This window comes from Corvus moneduloides, chromosome 21 (genome assembly GCF_009650955.1).
Source record: "Corvus moneduloides isolate bCorMon1 chromosome 21, bCorMon1.pri, whole genome shotgun sequence".
Taxonomy (NCBI): domain Eukaryota; kingdom Metazoa; phylum Chordata; class Aves; order Passeriformes; family Corvidae; genus Corvus; species Corvus moneduloides.
In genome coordinates, this window is record NC_045496.1 from 10,062,442 (window position 1) to 10,085,100 (window position 22,659).

General features: G+C 53.3%; 1 long non-coding RNA gene across 3 annotated transcripts; it reads left to right on the forward strand.

Annotated features, from left to right (window-relative positions):
* Positions 1-235: 235 nt before the first annotated feature.
* LOC116454333 lies at positions 236-15,891 on the forward strand. Of its 3 annotated transcripts, none has more exons than XR_004244067.1 (3): positions 236-378; positions 882-951; positions 15,469-15,891. It is a non-coding gene; the product is annotated as an uncharacterized LOC116454333 (long non-coding RNA). The 3 variants fall into 3 exon arrangements; XR_004244066.1 differs by lacking the exon at positions 15,469-15,891 and adding an exon at positions 8,595-9,707; XR_004244068.1 differs by lacking the exon at positions 15,469-15,891 and adding an exon at positions 7,041-7,163.
* Positions 15,892-22,659: the final 6,768 nt, after the last annotated feature.

The window sequence follows — 22,659 nt, forward strand, 5'->3', positions numbered from 1 at the left end:
GGAGGAACAGGAGAGAGCACCAAGGATTCAAGCAGGGCCTGACTTGTTATCTGCTGGCATCTGCTCAGTCCTGTGCTGTTCTGGGAGCCTCAGATGTGGTCAGGGCTCTGGAGGAGGTGGGGAGGGCTGGCAGGCAGATGAGCATGACTGAGGCTCTGGGGATGTGATTTCCAATCAAGTGATCACCCCCAGGCTGGGTAAACATCCTTTGATTGGGGCAGACAAAGAGCTGCTGTCCCTGGGCAGCGCTGGAGCCGCAGGTCCCAGCACCACCATGCTGCTTCTCAGCTTCCAGCCCACCCTAAAACCACCCTCCCAGTAAAACCCACAGGAATCACCCTGCCGGACTCAAAGCTGCCAGGCTGGCTCCAGAAAGAGGTGAGGTTCTTCTTGTTTTCCTCCCAAAGGGACACCAACTTTCAGGAAAGTGGCTGGAGGTGCGAGAGGGCTGAGCCCAAGGGATGAAACCTCCGCCTCTGGCACAAATCCTGTGGCCACTCATCCCTGGATGAGCAGCTGTTTCCCATCAGAGAGCTGGGATGGTGACTCAGGTGCTCCAGTGCTACTCCAGAACCCTTTTTTCCCCCAGTCCTGGTTCCAATGTCCCCTGTCTGGAGCCTCTCAGGGGGCTGTGTGGAAGTGGGGGAGGCCTGACTCGTCCCCTGCCTTGGGGCTCTGATTTTGGCTGCCTGAGCCCTTGCCTGGAGGTTCCTGTGTCAGTCCTGGTGGTCATCCTGCCCAGAGCCCCCTCCTGGCTGGGGTAGGGTGACCCACGGCCCTGAGGACAAGGACAATGTGTATTTCCTGTGGGATGCTGGTGCTGAGTGTGCCCTTGTGCCAGACTGTCTCACCCTGAGATGTTTCTGTTCCGTCTCTCTCAGCTCCTGCTGTCTTGGCTGACCTTCATCCCCAGCTGAGGAGGAAGCTGTGCAGAGAAATGCCAAATACCAGGTGGGAAATAAGATCAGGGCAGGAAAATTACCACTGCTGAGTCCTTGGGGGAGCAGAGCAACAAATCCTTGCACCGAGAGCCTGGCAAGAGGCCACCTCTGCAGACAGGAAAATGCTCTGCACTTCCATGTCCAGGGGGGAGGGCTGGGGTGATGGCACGGAGACCAAACATCCTGCAGGGAGGGCTGAGAGCTCAGGTATCCCTCCCTGTGTGTGAGGGGAACACCCTTTGTAGGATCCAAAACCCCATCAGCTGCCTCTCCTGCAGCTTCCAGGCTTGAGGATTTCCAGTGGCCCAGGCTGGTGGCCCCAATTCTGGGCCTTAGCACATAAACATTGGCCCCCAGTGCCTGCAGAGATGGCCTGGGTGGTTCTACCCAACTTCCATCTCCTGATCAGGTCTGCAGGAGCTCTGGGATGTGTCCTGGCTGCTTTAGCTGCCCTGATGTGTCTGGAACAGCAATGGGGGCCCAGGGCCAAGCACCCGACTCCCACCCCAGGCTGCTGCTCTGGGTGTTCTCCAGATAAAGAGGCTGTGGTTTGACACAGGGAGAGCTGGAGAGGTTCTAATCAAGGTGGGGCTGATCTGTGGGGTACCAGCAACATTGCTTGGTCCCTCTGGTTCAGACAGGAGAGGGAGGGAATCATTGGGCAAAAAAGTTAAAACGAAGGAGGGCAAATGTTCTTCACTCAGCACATGCACAGCCTGAGGAACTCGCACAGAGGAGGATGGTGCTGGAAGCTCTTTCGGATTGGAAAGGAGGTTGGAGCCTTTCACACTGCACTTCTGGCCCCACAGACTCCCAGAGGGATAAGGTGTCCCCTGGCCACGGCTGGGGCCGGGGCTGTCCCTGGCAGCTCCATAGCACTCGGTGAAGCGTCATTTCTGTGCAGTGACACAGCAGCTGTGCCACTGCAGCTCTCCCAGGGCAGGGTAAAGGCCAGAGGCTCTGCCCCCAGTGTCCCCAGGGGGGGTGATGGCTGTCACAGCACTCTAGGAGCCTTCTGGGGCAGTCTTGCAAGAGCTCACTGAGCGTGGCTGCCGAATTAAGGAGGTTTTCATGGAAGGTGGGGAAGGTCTGTGGTGGAGCAGCAGGAATGTCGGGGTCAGTCGGGGGAGAGGGATGTTTCCAGTGTGTCTGTCCAGTGATTGAGTCCACAGCCAGATGTGTGGGGACAGGGAGCAGTGCTAGGAATATCTGCTGATTAATCCAGGAAATGTGATACCCTGTGGAGAAGTGGGTAAACGTTCCTGGATCTTCCTTCAGCCCCATCTCTGGGAAAGGAAGTTACCCAAAGGCAAGGGAGCAATCTCAGCCCCGGGTCCTGCCCTGTGGCTGGGAGCTTGAGTGCCAAGAGCCTGCACAGGACACTTGGCCAGGGGACAGAGGAGAGTGAGAGAAGCCTTTGGCTCATCTTGGCAGGCCCAGGTCTGGTTTGCTTTTGCTTCTCTGTCTCTTTATAGCACTTGTGGATGTGTTGCTCCTGATGGACTCTTGGGAATAGATATCTGCTTGCTCCATCAGCCTGGCTTATGTTCATGGGAACTTCCCAGCTGGCTGCCAGACTGTGAGTCACTCCATCCCTGTGGGCACAGCAATCCCCAAAATCAGGGCCTGGGCCTCTCCTGCAGCCCTGGCAGGCCCTGGCTGCCTGATCTGGAGAGAGAGAGAGACACAAACTGTGCCCAGCTGGGAGCCCAAGTGCAGAACTGGGGTGCGAGAGCACCTTGAGGAGCAGCTGAGCTGCAGCACAGGGCCAGGGAGCTCTGCTCTCACTCAGGAGCTTGGATTCCCTCTGTGAAAGCCTCCTGGAAGGATTTTAGCTCAGGTGTGAGCCCGTGGGTGCCAGGGCCAAAGCAGGCTGGGCTGGGGCTGCCTCACTGCAGGGCACAGAGGGTGTTGCTTTGCTGGCCCTGTCTGGCACCAGGAACAAGTCCAGGGGCTGCCCAGAGGTGCAGGAACGAGGAGAGACAAAGCCCAGCACTTTCTAGAGGAGCTGGAGGTCTTGGCAGCTGTGGGGAAGCTGAGGCAGAGCTGAGCCAGGGGTGACTCTTGGGGCTGAGGGGGCACAGAAGGGGGTGGGTGAGGAGGGGCAGTGCCCCTGGTACAGCCTGGGCACGTCACCACTGCCAGCTGAGGCCATGCAGGGACATGGGATGCCCAGAGACCTTCTCACCCCCAGAGAGCCTGGGGGTGTCCAGTGCTGGGTGGGAACAGCAGCGGCGAGGAGGATGTGATAAATCCCCATCAGTTTCCCACAGCCCTGTTTCCCAACTTTTTCCATCAGGACTGGAAGCAGTGGGCCTGGAGAGGAGTCCCAGGAGCATGGGACAGAGGCCATGCAAGGGCAGCAGGGCCTGGATAGGATCCTGGGTGTAAATGTTTGGTGCCACTCCAGCATGGGCGCAGGGAAAGAGAAAATGCAAACTTCCCAGTGCTTTCAATATTTTACACCTCTGTTTTGGGAGCAAGGAGACAATTCCAGCAGTGATTTACTTCTGTCCATTGATGTTTTCTTTATGGATCCAGAGTCATGAGGACAAATTTTTCTGTGCCATCACAACCCAAATAACCCCACTCTGCTGAGAGATCCAGCTGTGAGTGCCAGGCACTGGCCTGTCCTCACTCTGCTGCAGTAAATCCACGAATGCCAAGGCTTCCCCCAGACACTTTAATATCCATAAAACATCAGCACTGTTATCCCCAGGAAAGGGTGTGAATGTTGGGTATCATAAGGCACCAACTGGGAGTGTTGTAATGACAAACAGCCCCTTTTCCCTGGGGTTTCTGGAGGCAATAAAGCACAATTAGAAAAGCATAAAGATAAAAGCACCCCAGCCGTGCTGCAGTGGGGGAGCAGAGCCAGGGCTGAGCTCACAGGAAGGGGTTTCACTGGGTCCTTGTGCTGGGCCTGAGCTTTGGGATGCCTGGGATGGGACTGTTGGGGTGTCTGTCAGGGCCAGGGGTTCACTGATCCTGGTGGGCCCTTCCAGCTCAGGAGTTCTGCGATTCTGCGTTCACAGCGGAGCAGACCAAGCAGTGTGGTCACTGTCTCTTCTCTGCTCTGCGAGGGTGGACTAAGGCTGAGTCCCAGGCAAACAAGACAGGGCTTGAAGAAGCTGCTTTTGTAGCTGTGCTGGTCACAGGCAGGAAGCTCCTGGCCTCAGCACTCGCCTTTGGTGCTGGCACCCAGCAGCTGCTCTGCCAGAGGGCTTGGCTGGTTTGCTGTAAATAACTCCTGGAGCCTGTGTGCTGTGCCCAGGCCTGTGACGGCAGGAGCTGGGAACTGAATCCCGAGCACATGATCCCACTGGCTCCTGTCCATGGCAGAAATACCTCAGGGGGGATCAAGAACTGCCCTGTATCCAGGACAATCTCTAACGAGCAGCCAGGCATTATCTGCCCACAGAGCCCTGCTGCTGAGGGATGTCAGGAGCCCAGCAGATGCCACATGACCGGGGAAATTGAGGACTGAGCCTGGAAGTCTGGCTGCTGCCTCAGCCCCGAGGAGCAGCCCAAAGACACAGCTTCCAGAGCCTGAAGCCATCCAGACAGGTCCGACCAAGGCCTGTCTTCCCTTGCCCTCTCTGCCTCCAGATCTTTTCCATCTTTTGTTGGCTCTTCCTGCCAGGAGCCCCCTGATTCCTCCCCTCTTCCTATGGGGCTCTCACAGCTGTTGGCAGCAGCACTCCTGACTCTGTTCTGTGGGGGCTGGTGAGAGAGGGAGCTTCTCTGGTCACTGCTTGTGCTGCTCTTGCCCTCCCTGACCACTCCCATCTTTGCTGTCCAGAGGATGCTCTCTGGAAGGAGCTGCTGGACAGGCTGGACAGCTACTGCCAACTCACCAAGCTGGGCAGGAAACCTTCTCTCCTCTCTTCCAGAGGAACATCAAAACATTCTTCCAAACCCACATTCAACTCCCTTTAGGAAAGGTTTCCTAAGTAAAGGGGTGAGAAAGAGGAAGGACCTTTATTGTGAATCGACCTCATCTCATCTCTGCACGGATTGGAGCGAGGTTCCTTCCTCTGCCTTTGTCAGTCTAGAGAGAAGCAGTTCTTGGACACGATCTAAGGGGTACCTGTGGGAAGGGGCAGCCAGATGGGCAGGGTCAGGGAAAATGTCCTGTTCCCCACCACCTTTGGGCTGCTGAACTTCACAAATCCTGCCAAAGGCCACCTGACTGCAAGAAGAGCTTGAAAAAGGCTCTGGAAGGCCAACACATCAGAGATAATGGGCTGGGGGTCTGGAGGAGGGCGACTGATGGACACTGATGGAGAAGAGGCTGCAGGGGAGGAAGGCAGGATAAAAATGTGAGATGGTGCCCAGGGCAGGGTTAAAAGCTGCTGAGGACTGAGGGAAGAGGGAATTTCCATGGCTCAGTCTTACTCTGCACACTGCCTGCCCCCAGCCTATGAGATCAACCACTGCCTCTCACCAACATCAGAACAAAAAGATCCCTCCCCATCATGATATAATAATCTGAAAATTCCACAGCTCCAGTTTAGCCAGAGCCAAAAACCTCATTCTGGAAATCCTGCTCCATTTTTCACAGTCCTTACGCCTTTGAAAGCAGCTCCTGATTTCAGTGGGATGACGCTCCCTTCCCAGGGAGCAATCCAGCTCAGTCAAACCCTGTGAATCACTCTGGCCTCGGGGAATTGCCACAAGTCACTTGAGTGGCTAAAAATATCTCTGAGGAAGCAGCTCAAAAATCCCCATATCCGCTGCTGTGACGCTGGGCTGGGAGGGCACACTCCAGATTAACCTGGTCCCTTTTCTGCCTCCTCGTTCCCTGCAGGGTTATTCCTTAGTGGGAGCAGATCCCAGCAAACACAGAGGTTTGTAGGACACTTGGTTGCTGTTTAGGGGGAGAGGGGTGGTGGAAAAAACATTGGTGTGGCTCAAAGGTGGCCCTCAGCTCTGGTTTCCAGGGGATTCTGAAGTACAGGGGCTTCTTCCAGAGTCAGGAGTGGAGCCCTGCTGAGCAAGGGGGCTGTTGGTACTCTTAGAATCATGGAGTTAAACTTGGAAAAGGCCTGTAAGATCATGAATCCAACCATTCCCCCTGGAATGCACTGCCAAGACCACCACTAATGATGTCCCCAAGTGCCACATCACACATCTTTTAAATCCAGGGACGGTGGCCCCATCGCTGCCCTGCACAGTTGCCATTCCTCATCACCCTTTCCACTGGGAATTTTCCCCTAATATCCAAACTAAACCTACCCTGAAGCAACTTGAGGCTGTTTCATCTTGTCTTGATGGTCTCCAGGGCTGGGTGTGATTCACCTCCCCCGGAGCTGCTTCCAGCAGTGTCCGTGTGTTGATCTGAACCAATCCTGGAAGATTTCATCCCAACAACTTCTCAGAAGCTACAGGTGACAGAGGGACAGGTGGGCGTGGATGGCTGTGGCAGTGCCATAATGCCAAAGCCAACCAAGCTCTCCATGCTGGTTCTATATATTGAACACACACTTCGACTTTATGGCAACTTGGAAAGATGTCACGTCCCAAATAGAAACTGGTTCCAGGGAAGGAGGTTGGCTGTTCCCCAAATTCTGAAGCAAGAGATGCTGAAATGACAGGGGGAAGACATTTAGGTTGGGAAAAGTACATATATATATATATATATATATATATATATATATAAAGTTTGACTGCAAACAAAGCAAAGAATGAGAAAAAAATTTGGAAAGAGTCAAGTAAACATCCTCCATGATGATATTTCCAGACAGTGCATCTATGGTGCAAAGCTGGCCTGGATTTGTTTATGCTGGAGACAGTCATATCCGAGTGGAAGACTGTTGCGTTCACTTCCAGAAATAGCTGGAGAGTACAACCACCAAACATCACCCTTGTACAGAGGTTACATCTGCTGGAGGCATGGCACAGATCCCCAGGCAGCCAAAGCCCAGGGACTGATGTTATGGACAGCAGCAGGAATATTTCTCTGGGTACAGGGTACCTGGTATCTCCTTAACTCACAGGAATTTGGACAAATGATTAAAACAGAGCCTATTTCCCTGTGGTTTTTACTGATTCCACACAAAGTCCCTCCAAGTCACTGAAATTATTTCTGTTCCCCAGCTCTAACAAGGTGACGTCCGAGCACTCAGGATCTGCTGTATCCTCGCTTTGCCCACCGAAAGAAAATCAAGAAAACACCACCACAACAGAAAGCAAAGCAAAATAACAAAAAATAACCCATTTCAGCCCTTTAACCCATTAACATTTGCTTTATTTAGGTGGCCCTTGATTCCCCCTCCCCAAAGGCAGGTGGGAGAGGGGCTGGAGCTGCACGTCCTGAGGGTGAGCCTGGGGCCAGCTGCTGCCCACTGGCACAAGGCCAAAGAGCCCAGGCACCAAAGCCAAAGGAGAAAAGCAGCTCCAATCTGTTTGCCCCATGCTGGCCCACGGCAGGGAAGTGTTTTTCCTTGTGAAGGACTCGTTGGGATCAAGAAACGCGTTAATAACCGAGCGGAGCCTGTCTCGCTGCCCGGAGCTGCCTGGCTCCCTGCCAGCCCCTGCTGGGATTGAATTACCGAGGAGAGACGAGGAAAGAGCCCCTCACGGCTGCTCTGCAGCAGGGTTTGGGTCTGGTTTGTGCCAATCAGCCCTGCAGCGAGAGCCAGGCAGTGGGGGACACCAGGATGGGGACACCAGGGCCAGGCAATGGGGACACCAGGGCCAGGCAGTGGGGGACACCAGGGCCAGGCAATGGGGACACCAGGGCCAGGCAGTGGGGACACCAGAGCCAGGCAGTGGGGACACCAGGGCCAGGCAATGGGGACACCAGGGCCAGGCAGTGGGGACACCAGGGCCAGGCAGTGGGGACACCAGGATGGGGACACCAGGGCCAGGCAATGGGGACACCAGGGCCAGGCAATGGGGACACCTCTGTGATGTCCCGTGTGGGGATCTCACGGGCCCCACACAGCCCAGGTGGCAGCTGAGACTGGCTCCATGTCACTGCCACGGCCAGAGCTGTGACCCCAGGAGCACCAAGGGAATGATTTGGTGCCACTGGGAGCGGGGTGCATCAGTTTCTCAAATCCAGGTTAGTTTTCCGCAGGGCAGCCAATGTCCCCTGGCTGTCTGTGCTGGTGGCAGCTGCTCCAGCCAAGGCCAGGGCTCTGAGGTCCCTCTCACCCCAGTGGAGTTGCTACTCCCTCTGCAACGTGATCTGGGGTGGGAAAAGCAGTTTGGAGGTGCTGGGCTTGTTTAAGGAATATCTGCCATGGGCACAGCAGGGAGCGAGGCTTGGAGGGGTTCTCTGGGCATTAAGAGCCCTCATCCCATTATGGAATCACAGAACCCCCTGAGCTGGAAGGGAGCCACAGAAATCACCCAGTGCAGCTCCTGGCCCTGCACAGACCCCCCAACAGCCCCACCCTGGGCATCCCTGGCAGCGCTGTCCAAACGCTCCTGGAGCTCTGGCAGCCTCGGGGCCGTGCCCATTCCCTGGGGAGCCTGGGCAGTGCCCAGCACCCTCTGGAGGAAGAACCTTTGATGCCTCATTTAAAAAGTTCATGGCAGGATGACAATGAGGTTTCCATTCCTCTTGTATTTTTATTTTTGTATCAAGCCGTAAAACACTTCCTATGGACAAATGATGTTAATTTGGGACTCATCCTTTGGCAGAATCAGGGTTTATCAGGAGATTGCAGCCTGCCCAGATCTGCTTCTACCTGGCACTCATGGACTCATCCCTGACAGCTGCAGGAGATCCAGGAGGTTTGGAGCAACAGAGAGGCCTGGGATTCACTGTTTCATAATCAGACCCTTCCATAATTAAACCCCTGTAAAACATGTGTGTGCTCAGTCTGATACACAGCAAGCCTGCTCTAAAAACTTACCCCTCCTCTGATGTTTGTGATGAGAAGTCAGTGTGGATTTCAGAGAAAATGATTGATTCAGGTTAAGTGAGTGTCACGTGCTGAGATCCCTGGGAAGTCAGGTGTCTGATGATAACACACCCAGGCAAACAAAACCCTTTGCTGCTGATTCTGCTCTTCACTGTTTGGTTTTTCTTTCAGAGAAGGTCGGCGTTTATGGCCAAGGAATTTGTTGTCACTCCTTGGCTGTAATTTACGCTTCAGTGGATGAATTTTGGCATGCAAAGATTAATGCAGACTCGTTTTTAAAGGATTCTTGTGCATTTTAAAATGAACACTGAAAGCCTTCAGCACTTGCATACCAAGCACTTTCCACCTCTCTTGCCATCTGTATTGTATTAAAGAATACAAAACTTCAGTCGGGCTATTCCTGCTGAATTCCCTGGGATAACTCTCAGGAAGAGAGGGCCATTTTTCCATGGGATCCCTCCACATTTCTTTGTATTTAATAGGAAAAAGATCCCAAATCCTCTGCAATTCTTCAGCCCTTTGCCAGGAGAAGGAAATCATAAATTTGTGTTCCTCAACACAGTGCATGTACACCGTACTTTGCTGTTTTACACACGTGGGTTGAGAACCTGGGAGCAGATATTCAGCCTTCCCCCCCCACCCCGCCTTTAATTTCTGACTTTGAAAATTAAAATTTTAGTGGCAAGTGATGAATCATCATCAGGAGGCAAACCATATGGTGGGAGCACTTCTCACATTTTCAGCTCTTCCTAGGGCTGCTTCTTCCTTGAACATAGCTCGACAATAGATGATTTCCCTCTTAGCTCAGCTGTAATGAGCCACATGAAATGCTTTGAAATCCTCATGGTTTGAGACTTCTGAAACCACAAATAAAAGTATGAATATTTCAGCCAAGTCTTCCGTGATTCTCTCCAAAGAGCAGTTAATACATTACTGGTGATACAAGGAGCTTTTGTGCTACAAAAGGATCATTTTGGACATGGAAAACAACTGTGTTTAGCTGGCTGCCATGAGCATGTCCATGGATGATGGACTGTGCTGCACATCTGTGTCCTCCGCAGCGCTCCTCTGCTTATTCTCATGTTTTGCTATTTCTTAGCAACAAAAGGAAGTTTGAGGAGCTTTTTGTCCCTAGAAATTGCACCAGAACTGTCTTTACATTCCACTTTTACACTTGACAGTGCACCGCGAGCATTTGAGGCATTTCCTTTGCTCATCCTGGGAAATGCCTTTCGAGTGTCACCACTGTCTGTGCTCACTCCTGCATCCATGGCCATGCAAAAGGCAGCAGCACTTCCAACACCTTCATTTGGAAACTGAAAATTGCTCTTGGAGCCAGTCATGGGCTAAGTAATGACACGAATACAAGATGTCATTGGCCAGGCACGGGGGAGTGTTCAGGGCAGCTTTGGGCCTGCCCTGCACGAGGGGCTGCTCTCCCCTTCCTCTGCAGGGCCTGGTTCAAGGCTGTGGCAGCTTCAGGTTCTGTTCTTCTGCTCAGGCCTGGGGTGTCCTGGAGTCCAGAGAAATTCCTCTGCTCTGGAGCCAGGCTGGGAGAGCTGGGCGTGCTCACCTGGAGAGGAGAAGGCTCCAGGGAGAGCTCAGAGCCCCTTGCAGGGCTTAAAGGGGCTCCAGGAGAGCTGGAGAGACACTTGGGACAAGAGCCTGGGACAGGACACAGGGAATGGCTTCCCAGTGCCAGAGGGCAGGGCTGGATGGGATATTGGGAAGGAATTGTTCCCTGGGAGGGTGGGCAGGCCCTGGCACAGGGTGCCCAGAGCAGCTGGGGCTGCCCCTGGATCCCTGGCAGTGCCCAAGGCCAGGCTGGACATTGGGGCTTGGAGCAGCCTGGGACAGTGGGAGGTGTCCCGGCCCATGGCAGGGGTGGGACTGGATGGGCTTTAAGGTCCCTCTCAACCAAACCTTTCTATGATTCTGTGATTCAATAACCTCTGTTGAGGGCCCTAAGGAGCCCAAGTGCATCTGCTGGGTGTTTCAGTTCCCTGAGGTTTGACTCAGTAGAAGAAACATTTAGAAACTTTTTTTTTCTGTACCAAACTCCCTAAATTTTGATTCAGAAACGAAATTCTGATTTGCTGTCCTTGGGCTGTCCCCTGGCTCAAATCCAGTGAGATGAGGGGTCCAATCCATCTCCTCCCTGTGCTGTGACGAGCTTTGCTCTTGACATGATCCTCTTTTCAAACAAAAACATTTTCATTTTTGGGGGGGTTGGTTCTTAAACCAGGCCCTTTTCAAGGCAATGTCAGAATGGGGGGGGGGGGGAGGGCGTAAAAAAAAGAAGGTTCTTCTGGGAAAAAAAGCCGTTCTGAGAGTTTTCCTCCCCCTGTCTCCAAGGACCCTCTCAGCACGGGCCTGTTGTTTCCCCAGAAATGTGGAGAAGCTGCTCTGGGGCTTCCAGGCCTGGCTGGAAAAGCGTTTGCTCCGTAAATCGCCCCGTTCCGGCTCGGGAAGGTCACACCAGGCTGTTCCCAGGAGCACCCTTCCCACAGCCCATCCAGCCCCACGGTGCCCCTGGCCTGACCCGGGGTGCCCAGGGGTGACTCCAGTGAGGATTTGGGGGCAGAGGGGCTCCGCTTCATCCGTGTCAGCCCCATGTTTCCATCCTGACTCCTCCCTTCCTGCCTTCCCAGGCTGCGTGTTCCCAAAATATCCCCCTGCTCCTGATCAGAGAGACAGAAGGTAGCCTTGCTCCTGATCTGTTTTGCAGACGGTGGCTGCTCCTCCCCATGGCCTCAAAAAGTCTCTATCAGCAGCTGTTAAAAGCAAAGAAATCACACCAGGTCCAGGATTTTACACATTTCTTGTATTATGATTATTTTTTTTCTTTTCCCTGACAGGAGTGTTGAGATTTCCTCTGCTGGGTTGATCTTAAAAATTCCTTGTATTAGAATTATGATTTTTTTCCCCCCTAAGAGGAAGGTTGAGATTCCCTCTGCTGGGTTTGCATTGAGTGGAAGAAGGATCCTGACCATGCCTTGCTTCCCACTGGATTCAACCCCACACAAGCCCTGAGCAGGGGCCACACTGCACAAAGAGCTGCTGTAAATCAGCAATAAAATCTGACAGCACCAGCAGAGCCCCTCTGCAGTGTTGGCTCTGCACACTGGAAAGCTCAGGCCCCGTGGTTTGTATTTAGAAATGCTCCTCGCTCATTTGCCCACAGCCTGGTTTATGTATTTATTTCTGTATCCTGAGCAGAGCTGTTTGCTTTGGCCACCCCGAGGGGCTCTCTCTGGGCTTGGTTTCCAAAGCACAGCCGTGGAAAGGGAAGGGGCAAACTGCTGCAGCAGGCAGACGTACTCATGTGTCAGCACCGCCCCCAGGATTGTTTTTCCAGGTGGATTTTGTAAGAGGCACAAGGCAGGAGAGGCTTCTTTGGAACCAAGCCAGTCTTGGCCCGTCCTTGAGGGGGGATCCTCTGCAGTCTGAGAGCAGCACAGATGCAGCAGCCGGGTTAAAAATGCACCTCTGGCTCCCTGGCAGTGGGAGGGAGGGAGGGAGGGTCCGGGGGCTGCGGGAGGTTTTGGGGTTGGTCTCTGCCGGCTCTCATGGATGTGACAGTTGGATGTGGAATAGTCAGTTCTGCAGCACCCTTGGGACATTCCCCAGGGCTCCCGGGAGGGCAGTGGCTGGGAAAGGGGGCCTGGAGCCTGTGCAGGGAGCAGAGCTGCCCTGGGGAAGCTTCTGGGGCAGTTTGGAACCTTTCAGTGGGAAACTGGAGCCAAGCAGGTGCTCACAGGGCAGTGGGTGCCTGGGCTGGCCAGGGGTGGGACTGTCCCCTCCCAGGGCAGGACAAAGGGAGGAGAGGCCAGACAACGCAGCCCACAGCGATTCCTGCCCCACTGGCCTGATGGCCATGCCCGGGACATGCTCGTGGCTCGGGGATGGTGCTCGGACAGGCTCCTCCGGCCGGGGATGCTCCTCAGGGTGCTTTGCTCCTGGCCCTGCTGCCTCCAGAGGCTCTGGGTGGGCTCTCTCCACACTCCTGCTCTGGCCAGCTCCTCCGCTCTTCCTCTGGACCTCAGATGTGCCTCGGTGTGGCCAAGGACCTGCTCTGCAGGAGATTTAACTCAAGCACACCCAGGACGTTCTGTGTGCAGTCAGCCTGGTGTCCTTGACAAGGCAGCAAAAGCTTCTCCTTTCCCAGGGACCCAACGTGGATTTTCCAAAGGAGCTCAGTTTCTCCTCTGCAGATGGTCTCTGCTGAGGGCACAAATCCCTCTCTGATGCTATTCTGGGGTTTCCTGCTGCTCCATACATTACCGGGGGATACTTGCATAATTTTAAACTCGGTCCTATGTAGGCCACTTCTTATTTTTAAAAAGGAAGTTCAAAGTCAAATCCTCCCCAAAACTCCTTGAGAAGTCTATTAAGGTGTGTCCTACTTTCTGACAAGTCCCTCAACCAGAACACTCCCCCATCAACGTCCTCCTCCAGCCATTCCTCCTCAGCAGGACCATGGCTACCACACCAGTTGTGCCCCCTGGCTGGGGGTGGCCGTGCCTGCATTCCCAACCTTCTTCTCCTTGGCCATGCTGGATGCTCACCAGATGTGCTGCCAGATCTCTGCAGAGCAGCAAACCAAGAGCTCAGCACAGCTCAGGCAGGAGGAAGAGGAAGGGGAAGGGGAAGAGGAAGAGGAAGGGGAAGGGGAAGGGGAAGAACGTGTGTGAGGTGAAGCATTGGGTCCTCCTCGAAGGAGATCATTGGCTTCCAAGGGTCTGGGTTTCACTCAACCCTGACAAATCAAAGGAAGAGGCTCCCTGGAGGAAGGGAATTATCACCTAAAACCGTTATTAAAACCATTAACATCATGGAGTTGATTAAAGTAACGCCAACTGCATAGATGTGTTAATGATGACAACACAAACTGCAGTGCTTGGGCTGACTCACAGGAAACCAAGCATTTTCCTTCTCCCCAGTCACGGGCCTGCTCCCAGAGAGCCACTTGCTGCAAGCCAGGATCCCAAAATCTGAGTGAAAACTGTTCATGAGAGCTGGGAGAGCCAAGGTGTGAGTCACGGTGTCCTTGGATACCTACAAGATTTTCCTGAATGACAGTGGATGCTAGAAATAGAAAATACAGTTAGGAGAGACCAAAATAGAGATAAATCACCCCAAACCCTGATTCATCACTTTTTTGGCCATGAGCTCTGTGGGAAAAAAGCCCTTGGCCTGCACAGGAACAGCCCTGTGTCCTTAACAATCATGCAGCTGAGGAGAGAGGTTCCAGGCAGCACAGAAACCCTCAGCTGTGCGAGGCTGGAGCTGTGTCCATAGCACTGGGGATTTTTAGAAGTGGCAGGAATATTATCTGGACACTTCAGAAACCTCTCCTGGTGCTTGCCCTGCCTGCTGCAGCTGCAGCAGCACTTGGAGAAGCCTGTCCCTGGGGAAGAGAGAGCTTGGGGATGAGGGTTTGCTTGCATAATGTCCTGGAAGCTTCCCAATAGAGCAGGTTCCCAGTGAGGAAAATCAGACTTTCCAGGGTACTTTCCTGGAAAGCAGGATGGGAAGTCCTTTTCCCTGTCCCTGGGGTCTCTGTATTTCTGATGATAGGTGCTTCAGGAGAGTTTCAGCCTGTCCTTTCCTCCCTTGAACTCAGTCAGGTTTCCTTTTGTTTTATTATTAAATCAGCCCAATCCTTGTTGGATATAGAGCAACAATTTTTCGTAGAATTGTGGAATCCCAGACTGGATTGGGTTGGAAAGGAACTTAATGACCAATTTGTTCCACTCCCTGCCATGGCAGGGCCACCTCCCACTGTCCCAGGCTGCTCCAAGCCCCAATGTCCAGCCTGGCCTTGGGCACTGCCAGGGATCCAGGGGCAGCCCCAGCTGCTCTGGGCACCCTGTGCCAGGGCCTGCCCACCCTCCCAGGGAACAATTCCTTCCCAATATCCCATCCATCCCTGCCCTCTGGCAGTGGGAAGCCATTCCCTGTGTCCTGTCCCTCCATGCCTTGTCCCCAGTCCCTCTCCAGCTCTCCTGGAGCCCCTTTAGGCCCTGGCAGGGGCTCTGAGCCCTCCCTGGAGCCTTCTCTTCCCCAGCTCTCCCAGCCTGGCTCCAGAGCAGAGGAATTTCTCCAGCCCTCAGAGTATCTCCGTTGCCTCCTCTGGACTCTCTCCAACAGTTCCACATCTCTCCTGTGCCAGGCCCCAGGGCTGGGGCAGCTCTGCAGGTGGGGTCTCACCTGAGTGGGCAGAGGGGCAGAGTCCCCCTCCCCTGCTGCCCACGCCGGGGCTCAGCCCAGGGCAGGGGGGCTCTGGGTCCCGGCTCAGTCTGGGAGCTTCTGAACACGGCCCAGTGTGATGTCACAGTTATTTATTGATCTGCATCCCTCTCCTGGAGACCCTGGGGCAGGAGTCCCGAGGGATTCTCAGGAACACCCAGCTGCAGGCACTGGAGTGGCAGCAATCTGCTCCTGTTGAAGGCCCAACCTCTGCCTTTATTATTAGCTTGATAATTACTTTGTTGTAAAAACTCGTCACCCTTGGAAGTAATTAATTTCTTGGAACCGAGCACAGCAGATGGGCCCCTAATTTATTTGAAATCACGTAGGAAACAAGGGAGTCTCTCCCTCAGTTTGATAAACATGGCATTTGAACCTGGCACTTTATTTCCTTCTAGAGTTCCTCGGAAATCTCCCTTTGGGGATCGATGCTGACTCACTGCAGGGCTGAAAGGCTCAGGATGGCATCAATTTGTGAAGCGTGGCCTTGCTTTAATCCCTTCTGGGCACATTTCCTGTGGGCAGGATGTGCAAATAGCCCTGGAGGAGCCACCCTGCTGTGCTGGCAGTCGGTGCTGCTGGGTTTGGGACAGATTTACCGGGCTGGCCAGGTGCAGAGGTTCCCTGCAAACAGCTGGAGCTCTCCTCGTGCCTCCCTGACGAGGAGGATTTTTCCCAGATGCCAGCCTTGCTCCAGCCCCTGCTGCCGGGTAATTCACTGCCCTGCAGGGCTCTGGGGTGGGATTTCAGCTCCTCAATGGCAAAGGTTTCCATTCATGCTTCAATCTGCCCATCTGTTCTCTGGCTCGCCGAGTCCTGAATTCGCGGACAGCTGAACTTGGAATATTGGGCTGGGAGTAACCAGGCAGCTGAGAGAGAGAGAGAGAGCAAAGCTCCCAGTGGGGAAAATGAGGATGAAACGAGAGCAGGAGAGCTTGGGCTGCACTGGAGCACAGTGGAGGCACCTCGGGCTCATCAGTTTTGGACAAAATCTGTGTGGGAGTGAGCCCAGTGAAGGAATAAATCCAATGCCTGGGGAAAGGAGGTCTGGCATGCAGGGATCTCCTGTCTTGATGGGGATGAAACTCCTCTCTCTGCCCTGGTTTGGGCTGGAAAGGTTTTTAACGATCATCCATTAATTAATGCTCATCCCACCCCTGCCGTGAGCAGGGACACCTTCCACTGTCCCAGGCTGCTCCAAGCCCCAGTGTCCAGCCTGGCTTTGGGCACTGCCAGGGATCCAGGGGCAGCCACAACTTCTCTGGGCACCCTGTGCCAGGGCCAATTTTTGCTCCCCAAGGGCCACTCAGCTGGAGAAATTGTGACCCCATAACCCACAGGGCCTGGAAAAATGTTTTTTGAAAAATTCCAGCAGTGGCGGTAGAAATTTCTAAAGGAAATTACAGTGGAAATACCTACATTTTTTCCCCTTTGCTCAGTAGAAAAATACCTTCCCCTCCCAGTTTTTCAACATTTCTGAAGAAATCAGAACTCTTCCTGGAACTGGGTTTTTAAAATTTTGTGGAAATCCTTGACAAATGCTTTGTGTGGGAGGCTTCCGGCCAGTTGCTGTCTGTCTGTCAGCCCAGGAACCTAAATCCTGGAGGGATTGCTGGGGCCAGATGACAGCCAGGGGCTACTGAAAGTGTGCAATCCCTTAATGGGCAGTAATTAAACGCGGGATCATTAATGGAGGGGAGGGATGAAGGCTCCCCAGAAATTCCCTCCCAGCGGGAATAGGCAGAGCTGCCTCTCCCAGACCCCAGGGCTCTGCTGGGTCGTGCTGCTCCCCACGGATGTGTCTCATCCTGGAGGAACCATCCAGCCCCAAAGCCCCTCTCTGCCCCCAGGGATGGTGTTGGGGGGCTCTCATTTGCCCCCCAGTTCGTTTACTGAGTGCTTGGCCCTCCTTTGCTCACGACAGGAGGGGAAACCAAGGTGCAGAGCACTTGAATCCCTGACATTTTCTCCCTCTTCTTGCAGGGAATGACCTAATCCATGCTATTGTTTCCTGCTCCACTTGAATTTCCACTTAGCCACATTTCCATTCTTTCCACTGTTCTTAAAATATTTTTTGACCTTTTTCCCAGGAAAGAGCAGGGACCTGACCATGCCTTTCTTGTTCAGTTTGGGGAAAGGTCATTTCTCCATGACATATTTTTGTTCTGTTTAGACAGAACTTAGCAAAGAGAAGAAAAATGTGGAGTTTATTCCTACTGAGGAAGGAGCAGATTTGCATTTTCCAGCCCTGGCTCGAGCAGATTTTAGCCCTCGCTGCTGCCCTTAATCTGCGGGATTAGAACAATATGGGTCTGCCCACCCTGCTGGTGAATTTATTCCTAAAATAGTAAACAGACACAGCCTTGGAAAGAGGAGCAAATCACGGCTGTTTTGTCACATCGATACCTCTGCTGAGTTTGCTGCTGTTTTCAGCTGCAAAAATCAAAAGATTCTCTCTTCTTTTGGGACTTGTTTAAATCCTTTTATACACCCCACTGCTGGAAGCTCTTCCTTCAGTACAGCTCATCCTTTGAGCTAATCCATCCCAATTTATGGAGGTGTTTTTTCTGAGGAGCTCAGAAGCCTTGAAGAACACATCCAAGATCAACATTTCCTGGTGGCCTGGAGTTCTCTGCGTGTCCCTCTCCTTCCAGCCACCAAACAGGATGTGAGGGACCCCCTTCAAGGACTTTATGGAGCTTCTTAGGGCTGAGGGAGACAACTGGGTCTGTAGGACTGACATGAGGAATTGGGTTCACTAAAAATGGTGTAAAGAGCCATGGTGAGGACAGAAACCCTGGAGAGCTGAGCTGAACTCTCCTCTCCTCTCCTCTGTCCACGGGATCCTTCATTTTCTGATCTTCCTTTGATCCTCCACATCTGATGGTGCAGAGTGACTGGAAAACCCACGGAGAAAGACAGACCAGGGATAATCCTTGTGGAATTGTGCATCTCATTTTTCCTGCTCTAAGTTCCTGTAGCGGCTTCCAAACCTCCTCATCCTTCGGTGTGATGGAGTTAAAGCATTTGGCTGGAAAGGAATCACAGCGTGGATACAGTATAAACCCAGACAGGGGTTATAAAAAGCCTGCTTCTAAATTTAAACCTCTGTTAAAAGCTAATTTAAGCAGCTAATTATACTAAAAATGCGTGAGCCCCAAATTTGCCAATTAAAAGTTAATTAAACGAAAACTCAGTGAGCTTCAATTTGTCAGTTAAATCCATCTGCTTCCTGCAGCTTCCTGCGATCCCACAGCTTCAAAGCTGTGCCTGCAGTGGGAACCATTCTCTGAGCCATCACAATCAGACAGCTGTCCAAAATCCCAGAAAAAGCCCCGAGCTTTACAAAACCCAGGAGCAATTAGCGGCCTCAGCCCTTGGGAGCGTGCCCAGACATCTCACACCCGGTGTGGCCCATCAGGGGAGGAAGGCTCTGGATGGTGCTGGGTCTTTCCCTGGCTGCCGGCAGGTGTGGACAGGGGACGGGGAGCTGTGCAGGGGACAGCGGGGCAGGGCTGCGAGCGGGCAGCGCAATTGTCAAAAATAGGTTAGAAACTGTCATACTGTTAATAGTAATATTGTTAAATAGTTGATAATTGTTACGTTAAGAATGCGTGTACTGTTAAAAGGTTTGGTTATTATGTTATAAAAGGGGTACTGTGTTAGTGCACCCCCACCAAGCAACGAGCCAGCCTGGCCGAAACCTTTAAGAACCAATCAGCGCCTTAATCTTCATGCAAATGAAGGATCCAAACAGAGACCAACCCAAAGGGACAAAAAACAGTATAAAAAGGGGGCATCCAGGTTGGTGAGGCGTGCCGCTCGACCTTGAACATCGGGAGCATCCCTGCTCTGAAGAAGATCCGTCGCCTGCTCTGCAGCATCCACGCTGGTCGCTGGCCGGGAGCCCTCCTGCTCTGCTTCCCCGGACCATCGGCGTGCGCTCACCCGCGGACCCCTGTGCTTTAGGGCACGTAATAAAAGCTGGAATCACTTCAGAACAGGGAGTGCGCTCCCGTTTTTAACAAAATTAGCGCCACCACTCATTAAAAACGCTGATTTCCAGCAAGGATCTGCTCCACGCTCTGCCTGCAGACAGCGGAATATCCCCCGGATCCGCTTCAGTGCCTGATCGCTGCTCCCTCCATCCCGCGGGATGCCCGCGGCTGCGCTGCACCGGGATCAAAGCCCGGAGGGCCGGGGAGGAGGATGGACGTGCTGCGATCAGGCTCAGCCCGGTGGCCTCAGCACGGGACAATGTTCTGGGGCTTTCGGGCTGTCCCTGGCAGCTGATGATGCTTTTCATCGGCCACATCTGCCGTCGGCTTTCTCATTGTGTGCGCTGAATAGAGCAGCGCTGGAAACGGGGAAGCGAATCCCGGTATCAGCACTTCCCTCGGAGCAGGGAAATCGGGAAGGGGGAGCTGCTCGGCTCCTGTCCTGCCTGATGGGCGCTAAAACAATGGGAACACAGCAGGACACGCGGGTTCTTTGCTGGTGGTTACCCTGATTCACAGGCCTGGCACGCTCAGCTGGACATCAAAGGAATTCGCTTCCAAAATAAATAAAAAGCCCCGACAACATTTCCATCCCTCCCTCTCCAACTCATGCTGCCCACACGCTTCAGAGCAGAAGAAGGATTTTCACTGATGTTGCCTGAGCTGGAACTTCAATTTCAAACGGATGCAGCTTCCCATTCCACAGCCCAGATTCTGCTTTGGTGCCTGGGTGTTCCCCCAGTTGTGAAGCCACCACCTCCAGCACACGAGCATCCAACCCAGCACTGAGGCCAAGCCCATGAGAGGCAGCAGCTCTGCAATTCTGGGCAGCTCAGGAGCTCCAGGGGCACGCCTGGAGCCAGGCAGGGCTCCCCTCACTGCAGCCACCCCGGTGACTGGGCTGGGACGTGGCTCCCTGATTTTCAGCGCCTGCATTTCTGCCACCCCCAGCAGCAGCAGCAGCAGCAAACCCAGGACCTTGTTTTGATATCTCTTTGCCTCAGTTCTCTCATGTGTTTCCCAGCTGGGAATCTTCAGCTTTCTTTGTGATTTTCCCCGCTCACTTTCCTCCCTTTCTGGCTGTGTGAGGATTTTATCCCGGCCCCAGCTGCGTTTATCTTTAATGGGGCCGATTTGTCCTTTGTTTTCAAACAACACAGGCATGGCCTGTTGGCTCTGGGGGTCTGGGATGTGCTGTGGTGCTGACGGCAGGGAAGCAGCTCCTGGGGATGCCTGGATGCTGCAGGAACGAGCAAGTGCCGGCAGTGGTTCCTCCAAGTGTCAGAGCAAGCCTGCCCTGCCAGGCAGAGCCGGGGCTCTGCTCCCTGTGGCTTTTGTAGGGTTTCAGACACTGGACACCCAGAAACCTCCTGTGCAGCACTGCAGGAGCCCCCATGGAGCCCAGGAGGGTCCCAGTGCCTCTGTGATTATCGTGGCTGTGCAGAAGCCCAGAGCCAGTTATGAACTGGGAGCACAAAGGGGGGGTTTGTGCCCACCCTTGCTCCAGCCAGTGGAGAGCTGGGGCTGGGAATAGCACCTGGGGAACACCAGAAATCTCTCATGACTCCTCCAGGGCTCTTCTGTGCCTGCAGGAGAGGGATCACGCATGTCCATCCATCATCACCTCCAGCTCCCTGGTGGGGTTGGCTCCTGTAGCGGGTCCATGTGGCAGCCAGTGGCCCTCACATGGCATAAGGGAGGGGACAATGCACAGCTGGATCAGGTCCTCAGGATGGGGCAGGGCACACCCATGGCTGACCTTTCCTGGAGCCCGAGCCTGATGTGGGGCTGGCAACAGCCAGGAGCTCCTCCTGGACAGCTTTCCTGGGGCAGCAGCTCCTGGGTATCAAAGAGAGATGAAAAACAGAGATGATGCCATCAGATGACACCATGGGCAGCCCAAGGCACAGGAGACACCGTTCCCTGATGTGGGGGTCCTGGGGAGGGGGATTCCCTCACAAGGGGACAAAGGACACCTTTACCTTCTGAGCTGCAGCCTGGCAAAGGCTGGGGAGGTCCAGAGGAACATTCCCTGTGGCACAGTTCCAGCAGCACAAAAGTGCTGGAGCTTTGCTCGCCTGTGTTCAAAGCTCTGTGTGTTTTTTGGAGTCTCCTCTGCTTTGCCAGCCCAGATGTTGAGGGCAGCCCAGATGTTGCTCTTCTGCCTCCTGCTCATGTGGAGCATGAGGAGCTGTTTGGGAGGAGAATCCTTGTTGTTCCAACAAGTGCAGGCTGTTGTTCCAACAAGTGCAGGCTTCTGCTCCAACGAGCATCAGGCTTTACTGACAGAATAAGTAAATATTGACCAGTGGAAAGCTAAAGCCAATATTTACTCTGAGTTTCCCTAAATCTGAGTGTTTACACAAAGTGAAATTCGGAGTGCTGACCCACAGGTTCCCATTTGTGACACCGCCTGGCCCCATCCAGGCCACGGATTCTCCAGACTGTTTGTCCCCTGATTTCCAGACATTTCCAAAGAAGTTGCTGTCTGTGACTCAGGCCCTGAGCAAGGTGCTGACCCACACATTAAACAAACTCCTTCCCAGAGGAAATTACAGGTGCAGAAAACGGGAGATTTGGTAATCTCCAGTGTCAGAGTCAGGAATTTGATCAATACATGAGATAATTTCTCGGCAAAGAAACTTATGAGGGAGAGCAAATAGAAATTCATCTCCCCTGCATGGCTGGAAAGGAAATGTTGAAATCTCAGTGAACCACAGAAAGGTTTGGGTGGGAAGGGACATTTAAAAGCCATCGAGTCCAACCCCCCTGCAGTGAGCAGGGACATCTTCAGATGGATCAGGCTGCTCAGAGCCTCCATCCAACCTGGCCTTAAATATTTCCAGGGTTGGAGCATCCACCACCTCCCTGGGCAACCTGTGCCTGTGTTTCACCATCCTCAAAAAAACTTTCTCTTTTATATCTGGTCTGAATCCACCCTCTCTTAGTTTAAAAGCTTGTCCTGTCACTCCAGGCAGCCCCAGGATTCATCCCACCAAGTGTCAGGAATGGCAACGAGGTCACAGCTTCCTTCCAACTCCAATTAAAATATTTTATCTGCTCTAATTCCACCTGACCCTTTAGAGGTGGCATTCCCACCCTTTGAAAGTGCCCAGCCTTAACACATCTCTATCCTTCACATTTCCATTAAATTCCTTAATTCCTTCTGGCTCCCAGTATTTCCCCCACAATCCCATCAGTCTCCCAAGCTTCCCCTCCCGCTGCTGTTTGGATTTCCACATGGCAGATGTTCTTTTTAACAGATATTTACAGCCCAGAGGAGTGGGAGTCCAGCTGTGCTGATGGGCACAAACAGAGCCACATTATCCCTGCTGCAGCCAGGCGTGAAATGCAGCCAAGCTTGCAGAGGAATAAATGTTTTGAAGGCAAGGCAAGGCATCCTCTTCAGTGCTGCTTTCAGGGTTTATTGTGAGGACAAACGCTCACATTTAGGGCTCCTCTTGAGGGCCCCCATTCAGTTTTTGGGAGTGTGAAAATGGCAAATCATCAGCAAAATATTCTGGGGTAAGAATATTGCCCTGGGGAGCAAAAATACTCCCTTGGTACTTTAATTACCCACTTTTCTATGGG